Source organism: Carlito syrichta, unplaced genomic scaffold (assembly GCF_000164805.1).
Source record: "Carlito syrichta isolate Samal-C Ts95f unplaced genomic scaffold, Tarsius_syrichta-2.0.1 Scaffold316004, whole genome shotgun sequence".
Classification (NCBI taxonomy): Eukaryota; Metazoa; Chordata; class Mammalia; order Primates; family Tarsiidae; genus Carlito; species Carlito syrichta.
Genome location: NW_007260100.1, coordinates 229,510 through 240,656, shown reverse-complemented (window position 1 = coordinate 240,656; position 11,147 = coordinate 229,510).

Here is an 11,147-nt window from a genome sequence, read left to right as displayed (position 1 = left end):
ATGCTAATTACAACATACGTGGACTACAACGTACTGTATATCAAGTGACAAAGGAAAATGACTCCTGCAAGACGGAAAACAAAGTGAGCTGTATAATCACTCAGTTACCAGGTTAGGAAGTTTCCAGGTCACACACACAAGGAAGGGGAATTGAGGGGGTTGCTGACAAACTCCCTGAAGTAAGGAAATAGACCTGAGAGTGTAGGAAGGTAAAGGTAGTCAGAGTTCACAGGAGGTAGAGAGAGGCATAGGCTGCATCAAGAAAGAACCTGAGAGATCTGCAGAAGATCCTCCCTGAGGATTCAGCAAAGTACAATTCAAATCACAAATGTGAAGTAACTACCAGAAGACCAAGGAAAGTGCCATCAAATGGATTAGAGGAAACAATACCTATTGTTCAAGTACAACAGGAAACAGAACTGTTTCCCTATAGCAATTCTCAATTAATTCAAAAGAATTTTGGAAAAGATGAAAATGGAGGTAAAGGAGAGTTGAGCCAAAGTGAAAACAAATTTCAAGATGATATACTTAGATGCAGTTATAACTATGTCACATGAAATGTAAATGTAAACATTCAAACAAAAGGCATACATCATAAAGTTATATAAAATAGCAAGACTCAATTGTAATTCATAGAGCATTGAGTAAAATACTAAAAAAAAAAAAACCCAGAAAACCTTGCCTTCAGAGTGGAAAATACATAAACCCCAGAATGAGAAATTCATTGGTACTGCTTGAAAATCCTAAAAGCAATAACCAGAAGCATCACACAGTTTCTATGTAATTTAAATATATCTGATGATAAAACTCAGGAATATTTATGGTAACCCCGACATATATAGTGCTGAACAAAATAAAATTAATAATTTTCAACCATTGATTAGCAGGCATGCAGAGTCAGAAAACCATGACCCATAGTGAGGAGAATAACAATCAATACCAACTCAGAAATTAGAATTAGAAGACATAGACATTCAGGTAATTAATGTGTTTAAAACACATAACACATACATATATTTTAAAAGTTATTTAGGAACATATATATTCCATGTATTTAAATAACTTTTAGAGAATATATATATATTATACATATATATGCATAATATATATATGTATTATATATATGAGGTCCAACAATTAAATTTATAAACTCATACTAGAAAAAGTGCTACATACCTCATTGCAGAATATCACTGTGGTCATTTTGGAAGTATTCCCCTTGGGAATCTATGCACTGATGCCAGCACCTAGTCTACTGTCAAAGCAATTTAGAACTCTTTTTTCTGGAATGGCCATCAGAGTTCTCATCATATTATCCTAGATATCCCAAAAGTCATCAAATGTCTTTCTTTCAATATTTCCTTTATCTTCAGGTAAATAAAATAGTCATTGAGGGCCAGATCAGATGAATAGGGAGGGTGTTCCAAAACAGTTATTGGTATAGTACTGTCAACATAAGTGCACAGCAGCAAGTTTGTCAAGCCTCAGCAAATAACTATGACACCTATGATGACCATTGCAGAAAAAAAGCTCCAAAATTGCTTTGACAGGTAGACTAGGCACTGGCATAGGCACATAGCTTCCAAAGAGGAGTACTTCAAAGGTGATTGTAATACTATTCAACAATAAGGCATGTAGCACTTTTTCTAGGATGGTTCACAAATCTAATTGTTGGACTCATGTATAAACAAAGCATGTTTCTATAAATGTAAGCTACAAAGAAAAATATAAAAATACACTGTATTATAACAAATTAGACACCCAGATATACAGAAATAAGATTAGTGAACTTGAAGATATAATATGAGAAAGATGAAGTCCTGAGAAAATGTAATTTAAAAAAATACAGGAAAGAAGGACAAAAGAAAAAGACAGAGGGAGGTAGGAAGGGAAGAGAGAGAAAGAAAAAAGGGGGAAAGGAATGAAGGAAAGAAAGAAGCTTCAGAGTGTTTCCTAATAATTTCTAGAAACCTAATACATGTATATTGAGTCTCTTAACAGTACTGAGTCCCATAACAGTGTGGGAGGGGGTGAAGTTTAAGAAGAAAAAATATTTGAAAAAAAAATAGCTTAATTTTTTTCTAAACAATGAAACTTGTAAATCATTAGAACCAAAAATTTGAGACACCCTCAATACAAAATAATAATAATGATACCAAGGAACATCATGAAAAATGTATAAAATCTGTGGCAAAAAGAAAATAATTAAAACATCTAGAAAAAATAGACAGTTATAAATACAAATAAAGATGAGAATGACAAAATATATGTTTTCAAAAATAATACAGGTGAGAAGATTATGGACCAATGTCTTTAAAGTACCAGGAAAAAAAAAGTCAACCCAGAAGTCTACAAACAGTGCAAATACCTTTCAAAAATAAAATAATGTTTTTAGGCATATGAAAGCTGGAAGAAATCAGCACAAGCACACTATCAATATGAAAATTGTAACAAAAAAAACTTCAGGAAAAATGAAAATGCTACATGATGATTAGCTGGATTTACAAAAAGGAATAAATAGCACTGAAAATGGTAACAATATGGTAAATACATAATACCTTTTGCTACTTAAATGTCTTTTAAAGATTTTCTACCTAAACAAAAATAACAATGCATTTTGGTGTTTATAACATATATAAAATGTATGACAACAATACTATAAAGACTGAAAGAGGAGAAATGGAAGTGAGATTCTTACCCTACACATAAGGTTGTATAATAACACTTTAAGATAGACTTCAATAAATTTTGACATGTATGCTACAAATCCTGAAGCAACTACTAGAATAATTTTTAAAAAGCCAGTTAATAAGTCAACAGGGAGATAAACAGAATAGTGAACAACATCCAATTAATTGAAAATACTTTAGGAAAAGATGAAAAAGGAGACAAAGGAGAGTTGAGACAAATTGAAAACAAATTTCAAGATGATATACTTACATACAATTATATCAGTATCACATGAAATGTAAATGTAAACATTCAAACAAAAGGCAGAAATCAGAGTTATATAAAATAGCCAGACCTGATGATAATATCACCTATAGTGAACACACTAGCTATAAAGATAAAAAATAGGTTAAAAGGAAGAAGAATTGAAAAATGTATACTATGCTAACATTAAGAAAAGCAGAAATGACTATACTAATGTCAAGCAGATTCTTAACAGAGATAAAAGAGTTCATGTTATAATTATTTAGAGATCATTTCATCAAGAGGAAATAACAATTCATAGTATTTACACCTTCATTATCAGGGTTTTAAAATATATAATGCAAGTGGGACCTCATCAAACTGAAAAACTTCTGCAAAGCAAAAGAAATCATCAAGAGAGCAGGGAGACAGTCCACATAATGGGGAAAAAATTTGCCAACTGTGTATCTGACAAAGGCCTAACATCTAGGATCTACAAGGAACTCAAACCTGCCCAAAAAACCCCCAAAACAAACAGCCCCATTACAAAGTGGGCAAAAGATATGAACAGACACTTCTCAAAAGAAGACAGCCAAACAGCCAACTGTGAGATACATGAAAAAATGCTCAGTCTCACTAATCATCAAAGACATGCAAATTAAAACCACACTGAGATACCATCTAACTCCAGCCAGCATGGCCATCATCAATAACTCAAAGAACAACAGAGGCTGGAGAGAATGCAGAGAAAAGGGAACACTTCTACACTGTTGGTGGGATTGTAAACTAGTACAATCTCTTGGAAAACATTGTGGTAATTCCTAAAAGACCTAAAAATCAACGTTCTATATGACTCAGCAATCCCCATTCTAGAAATACACCTGAAGGAACTCAAATCACTCTATGAAAAAGATATATGCAAACAAATTCTTATTGCAGCATTATTCACAATAGCAAAAACATGGAACCAACCATGCTGCCCATCGAAAGAGGACAGGTTAAAAAAAATGTAGTACACATGCATACATGATGGAATATTATGCAACCACAAAGAAGTATAAAATTATGAACTTCACAGCAACTTGGGTGGACTTAAAGTCTATAATGCTGAGCTACCTATCACAGAAACAAAGAACTGAGTACCACATGTTATCACTCATAAGCAGACTTTGAACAATTATCATAATACCATAAGAAAGGGATTCACAGTAGTGGAAAACTGTCAGGGGAAGGGGGTGCACATTTCATCAATAAGAGTACCTGATCTCAAACCAGGTACCAAATTTTGACCAAAGTAAGGCCAAAATTTTACCTGTATAATGACCATTTGTATGCCTAACACTGAATTGTACCCTACATCTTTAAAATTAAAATTAAAAATATATATCTACCAGGAATTGGTTGCCAGTTCCAACTTCCATAAGGGTGTCTCCTAAATTTTCTAAGGTTCTTATAGTTTGAGGTTTTACGTTTAGGTCTTTGATCCATTTAGAGTTAATTTTTGTGTATGGTGATAGGTAGGGGTCTTGCTTTAATCTTCTGTATGTAGTCAGTCAGTTTTCCCAGCACCACTTGCTGAATAGTGGTCTCCTCTCCCTAGAGGTTGGTGGTGGAGGATTCCTCGAAGATGAGTTGGTTGAGAAATTGAGGTTTTCTTTCTGGAATCTCCATCCTGTTCCATTGGTCTATATACCAGTTCTTGTACCAATATCAAGCTGTTTTGATTATTGTAGCTTTATAATAAAGTTTAAAGTCTGGGAGTGTGATACCTCCCGCTTTGTCTGTTTTTTTTTCTGAGGATTGTTTTCATGGTCGTCTATATTTTGTTTTGTTTTGTTTTTGAGGTGGCATCTCACTCTGTTGCCCAGGCTGGAGTGCAGTGGCTCCCCCTGGCCACCGCAGCCTCGACCCGCTGGGCTCCGGTGATCCTTCTGCCTCAGCCTTCCAAGTAGCTGGAACTACAGGTGCTATCACGCCCAGCTAATTTTTTTATTGATTGTAGAGATGAGGTCTCGTCAAGTTGCCCAGGCAGGTCTCGAACCCGTGGGTTTAGGCAATCCACTCACCTCAGTCCCCCAAAGTGCTGGGATTACAGGCTGAGCCACCGAGACCGGCTCATCTATGTCTCTATATGAATACCTGTATTGTTGTTTCCAGGTCTAAGAAGAATGCTGCTGGTAATTTAATGGGTATCGCATTAAATCTGTAGATTGCCTTAGGTAGAATGGACATCTTAACAATGTTGATTCTTCCAATCCATTAGCATGGAGTATTTTTCCATTTGTTTGTGTCGTCTTTGATTTCTTTGAGCAGTGTTTTATAGTTTTCGTTGTAAAGATCTTTTGTGACTCTTCAGGAAGATGCCACGGTATTTCATTTTTTGTGTGACTATTGTGAATGGAATTGTATTTTTTATCTGGGCTTCTGTTTGTTTATTGTAAGTGTACAGAAATGCAACTGTTATTTGCACATTTATTTTATACCCTGAGACTTTGCCAATTCCTGATCAAAACCCAAAGTGCCCATGCCATAAGAGATAAGATAGACAAGTGGGACCTCATCAAACTGAAAAGCTTCTGCAAAGCAAAAGAAACCATTAAGAGAGCAGGACAGCAGCACACAGACTGGGAACAAATATTTGCCAACTATATATCTGACAAAGGCCTAACATCTAGGATCTACAAGGAACTCAAACCTGCCAAAAAGAAAACAACAAACAGCCCCATTACAAAGTGGGCAAAAGATATGAATAGACACTTCTCAAAAGGAGACATCTAAACAGCCAACTATCAGATACATGAAAAAATGCTCAATCTCACTAATCATCAAAGATATGCAAATTAAAACCACACTGAGATACCACCTAACTCCAGTCAGCATGGCCATCATTAATAACTCAAAGAACAACAGAAGCTGGAGAGAATGCAGAGAAAAGGGAACGCTTCTACACTGTTGGTGGGATTGTAAACTAGTACAACCTCTGTGGAAAACATTGTGGCTATTTCTAAAAAATCTAAAAATCAACATTCTATATGACTCAGCAATTCCCATTCTAGGAATATACCCAGAGGAACTCAAACCATTCTATGAAAAGATACCTGCACACGCATGTTTATTGCAGCATTATTTACAATAGCAAAAACATGGAACCAACCATGCTGCCCATCGAAAGAGGACTGGATTAAAAAAATGTGGTACATATACATGATGGAATATTATGCAGCCGCAAAGAAGTATAAAATTATGAACATCGCAGCAACTTGGATGGACTTAGAAGCTATACTACTGAGTGATCTATCACAGAAACAAAGAACTGAGTACCACATGTTCTCATTCATAAGCAGACCTTGAACAATTATTATAATGCTGTAAGAAATGGATTGGCAGTAGTGGGAAACTGCCAGAAGAGAGGGGGGCGCACCTCATCAACAAGGGCACCTGCACAATGAACATTTGTATACCTAACCCTGAATTGTACCCCACAACTTTAAAATTAAAAATTAAAATATGAATTGTATATATATATATATATATATATATATATATATATATATATATATACAATTCAAACACTGATAAAATTTCAAAAGAAGGACAAAAAATAAATTTATAATCAGAGGTTAAATATTTTTTTCAATAATTGATATTATACAAAAATTAGCAAAGATATAGTGGACTTGAAACAAATTATCCACCACATTCATGTGAGGAGCATCTTCAGAACACTTCATCCAACACTAGTCACACATTCTTCTTAAGTGCACATAGAAAATTCAACAACAAGTCTCAATAAATCTGAAAGATTTGTGTCATAAAAAAGTATGTTTCTTTTCATAATAGAATTAACTTGAAAATTAGTAATATAATTGTTTCTAGAAAATTCCCAAGTATTAGGAACCTAAATAAGACATTCTAAATAACCAATGGATCAAAGAAGAAATTTAAAGCCAAATTTAAAAGTATTTTTAATGGAATGAATGTAAAAACAATGTATCAGAATTTGTTACATACTGCTAACACAATACTTTAGCAGAAATTTACAGCACTGTGTGGTTATATTTGATAAGAAGAAAGGTCTTAAATCAATGAAATCATCTTCCATATAAAGAAACAAGAAAATGAAGAGGAAATTCAAGTTACATAAGTGGTAAAGAAACAGTAGCAACTGAAGCAGAAACTAATGAAATATAAAACAAAAAATATAATAGAGAAATTCAACGAAACAAATAACTAAGTTGAGAAAAAAATAAAACTGATAAACCCTAAGCTAAACTGACTAGGTTAAAAAAAATTTTAGAAGAAGAAAGAGAAACAAATTAACAATGTCAGAAATGCGAGAAATGGCCTCAATACAGATTCTAGAGGCATTAAAATGATAATAAATAATAAAGAAAAATGTTATTGCCAATAAATCAGACAACTTATATGAAATATAAATTATTTGAAAGATACTAACCCCCAGAGCTTACTGAAGAGGAAATCGTTTGAATAGCATTAATCTATTAAAGAAACTGAATCTGTCATTAAAAATATGGCAACAAAGTAAAACCCATAGCCGGATGACTTCAGTGGTAAATTGTACCAATATAAAGAAATAGTACTGATTCCACACAAAATCTTCCAAAAAATTGACAGGAAAGAATACTTTTTGATACTTAAGCCAGACAAAGACATTACAAAAAAGATAACTACTTTAAAAAAATATTCTTCATTAGGCCAGCTGCAGTGGATCATGCCTATAATCTCAGCACTTTGGGAGGCCAAGGCAGGAGAATCTCTTGAGCCCAGGAGAGCTTGTTTGTACAAAAATAAAAAATAAAAATAAATCAGCCAGGTATGATGGCTTGTGTGTGTAGTCCCAGCTACCCAGGAGGCTGAAGTGGAAAGATCACCAGCCCAGGAGGTCAAGGTTGCAGAGGTGAGCTGTAAACATGCCACTAAATTCCAACCTTAGCGACAGAGTGAGATCCTGACTCAAGAAAAAAAAAATTCCTCATTAACACAGTGGCAACAAGTCTAACAAATTTTTGCAGATCGAATCCATTGATATTTTAAAACAGTAATGCATCCCAAGAATCCAAGTTTGTTTTAACCTTCTATAATTGGTGTATACATCATGATGAAAAAAAACTTAAAAATATATATTCTCAATAGGTACAGAAAAAGTATTAGACCAAATCAACACCTATTCCTAATAAATTCTCTCATAATTTTAGGAATAAAAGGGAACTTCCTCAAATTGATAAAATATATATACATGAATAATCTACAATTTACACCATATGTAAAAATGCAACATTGAATGATTTCTTCCAAAGATCAAGCTCGAAATAAGGATGTAGTTCTCATCACTTTTTTTGGCATTGAACTGGAGGTCATAGTCTATGAAATCAGGCAAGGAGAAGAAAAAGTATCCAGATTAAAAAGGAAGAAGTTAAAGTGTTTTTGTTGCAGACTGCATGATTATCTATGTAGAAAATCCAATAGAATCTACAAAAAAAAAAATTACTAGAAGAAAGAAATGAGTTTATCAGGATATAAGATTAATATTTTAAGTCTATTATAATTCTACATATTATATACAAACATTTGGGGCCAGGCATGGTGGCTTATGCCTATTATCCCAACATTTTGAGGGGCAGAGGTAAGAGGACTACCTGAGCCCAAGGGTTCAGACTGGACAACTTGGTGAGACCTCGTTTCTACAGTAAATAAAAAAAATAGCTCTGGTGGCACACACCTGTGGTTCCAGCTACTTGGAAGCCTGAGGCAGATTGGCTGAACGAAGCAGGTCCAAGCTGCAGTGGCCATGAGTGTGCCACTGCACTCCAGCCCAGGCAACAGAGTGAGACTCCAACTCAACCAATCAATCAATAAAACATTCAGAAATTAAAATTACAAATATCTACGGTAGCATAAAATATGAAATATATGATAATCTAACAAAATATGTAAGATATGTATGAAGAGAAAACTACAAAATATTGCCTAGAGAAATTTTTTAAAAATCTAGATAAATGGGGAGATATGCTTTGTTCACAAATCAGAAAAATTAATATTTTTAAGATGTTAATTTCCTTCCAATTGATCTATAAATTTAATGCAATTACAATGTAAATTCAAAAAAGGATTTTTGTAGAAATTAGTGAGTCAATTCAAAAATTAATATGGGAAATACAGGACACAGATTAGCCAAAACAAAATAAGTAAAGTGGAAGGACTATCATTGCATGATTTTAAGATTTTTATTATAAAATCATAGTATTCAAAATAATGTAGTGGTGGTATAAAGATACACACATAGATAAATGGAACAGAATAAAGAGTTTAGAAGAAAAATTCACGTATATATGGGCAACGATTATTGACTAAGTTACAAAAGCAATGCAGTAAAGAAAGAATAGTCTTTTGAGCAAATGGTGCTAAAACAATTTGATATCTATATGCAAACAAATTGATTTCAATCTCTAATTACAAGCTAACCTAAAAATAGGTCATAGACCTCAATGTAAAACTCAAAGGTATAAAATTTCTAGAAAAAATAGAAAATTTTTGTAACCTAGAGTTAGTCAACAGGTTCTTAGAAATTATGACAGAAACATGAAAATGAACTTCATTAAAATGGAATACTTATGTTTTTCTGAGTATTTTGGTCAAAGAAAAACCACAGACAAACCACAGTGTGAAAAAAAAATCTCAGGAAGCATATCTGATAAATGGTTTTTGTCCTGTGTATGCAGAGCTTGCAAAACTCAAAAATGAGAAAACAGATAACCTAAATAAAAATTCTCAAAATATTCGTACATTTACTTTATCAAATAAAACATATAGATAGTATATAAGCACATAACAAATGCTTAAGATCATTTACCATTTAGGAAGTGTAAATTAAAACTAGGATGAATACTATTACATTTACATAACCATTAGGATGGTTAAAACTACAAGACAAATCATACCAAATTCTGGTATAGATGAAGTGGAACTGGAACATTTGTACAATGCTGGTAGGAGTACAAAAAGGTATAACTTTGAAAAATAGCTTAACAATTTCTTAAATAGCTAAACAAAACAAACAACTACTGTATGATCCAGACATTAGACTCCTAGGTATTTATCCAACAAAAAAACAAATCATATGTTCATACAAGACCTGTACATGAATGTTCATAGAAGCTTTATTTGTAATATTCAAAACTGAAACAACTTAAATGTCATCAACAGATAAACAAATCACAATATATTCATACAAGAGAATACTCAATATTAAAAATAAACAATTTATATAAGCAACATAATGGAGATGTATGAATCGCAAAATAATCATGTAAAGTGAAAGAAGTTAGGCATAAAAAAGGTATAATGCATGATTCCATTTTATAAAAACTTTACAACATGCAAATTGAAAACAGATTGGTGGTTTTCAGGGGAGACATGAGATGGGGGGGTGATGAAACTTTGGATGATGGATATGTTAGCTATAATGATTGTAGTGAGCGTGTTGACTACAAGATGTGAAACAAATCAAATTTTACACTTTAAATATGTTCAGTTAATATGTCAATTGTCTTCCTAGGGATAATATAGCTTTTTTATATCTCTATCTATCTATCTGTAGATATATATATGATTGCTATTTGATTATGTGAGGCAAAATGGAAAAGACTTTTTTTAGAATAGCTGGGAAGGAAATAGAAGCACTGAAAATAGAAGAGATATTTGTAATGCCATCTCTTTCTATTTAGCAGTATTTGCACACCTGGCTCAGTTTGCTCTAGAATAGAGTGTCTTCATTTTTTGGTGTTGTATGTTTCTGAATTATAGCATTGCACATTGAGAAAAAGTCATCTACAAAAAATGTGTAGTTTAGGGGAAAAAAAAGTCTACTATTTTTGCCTCTGGGACTATACATCCATGATTCGAACAAATACTGTTTTGAAGAGTTAAAACTATTAAGTGTTTTTTGGTAGAGAAAAGATGAAGAAATAATAACCAACTCAGGAAGTGATACTGAGTTGTGGATTGGTTCACAGAAATGGCCACCCAATTACTAATTGGCTCCTGGGACTCCCCAGTTGTTCCCATGTTCCCAGATATGTATAAGTGTGTATAAATGGTAGAGTCTAGAAATGGATAATATTTTAAAAACTATGAGCAGTGGTTTCTAAAGCTGAGAACTTAAGTTTCTTGATTTCGGTGTGGCCTTTGCCCTTTTCTGCTTTTGCATGTGCACC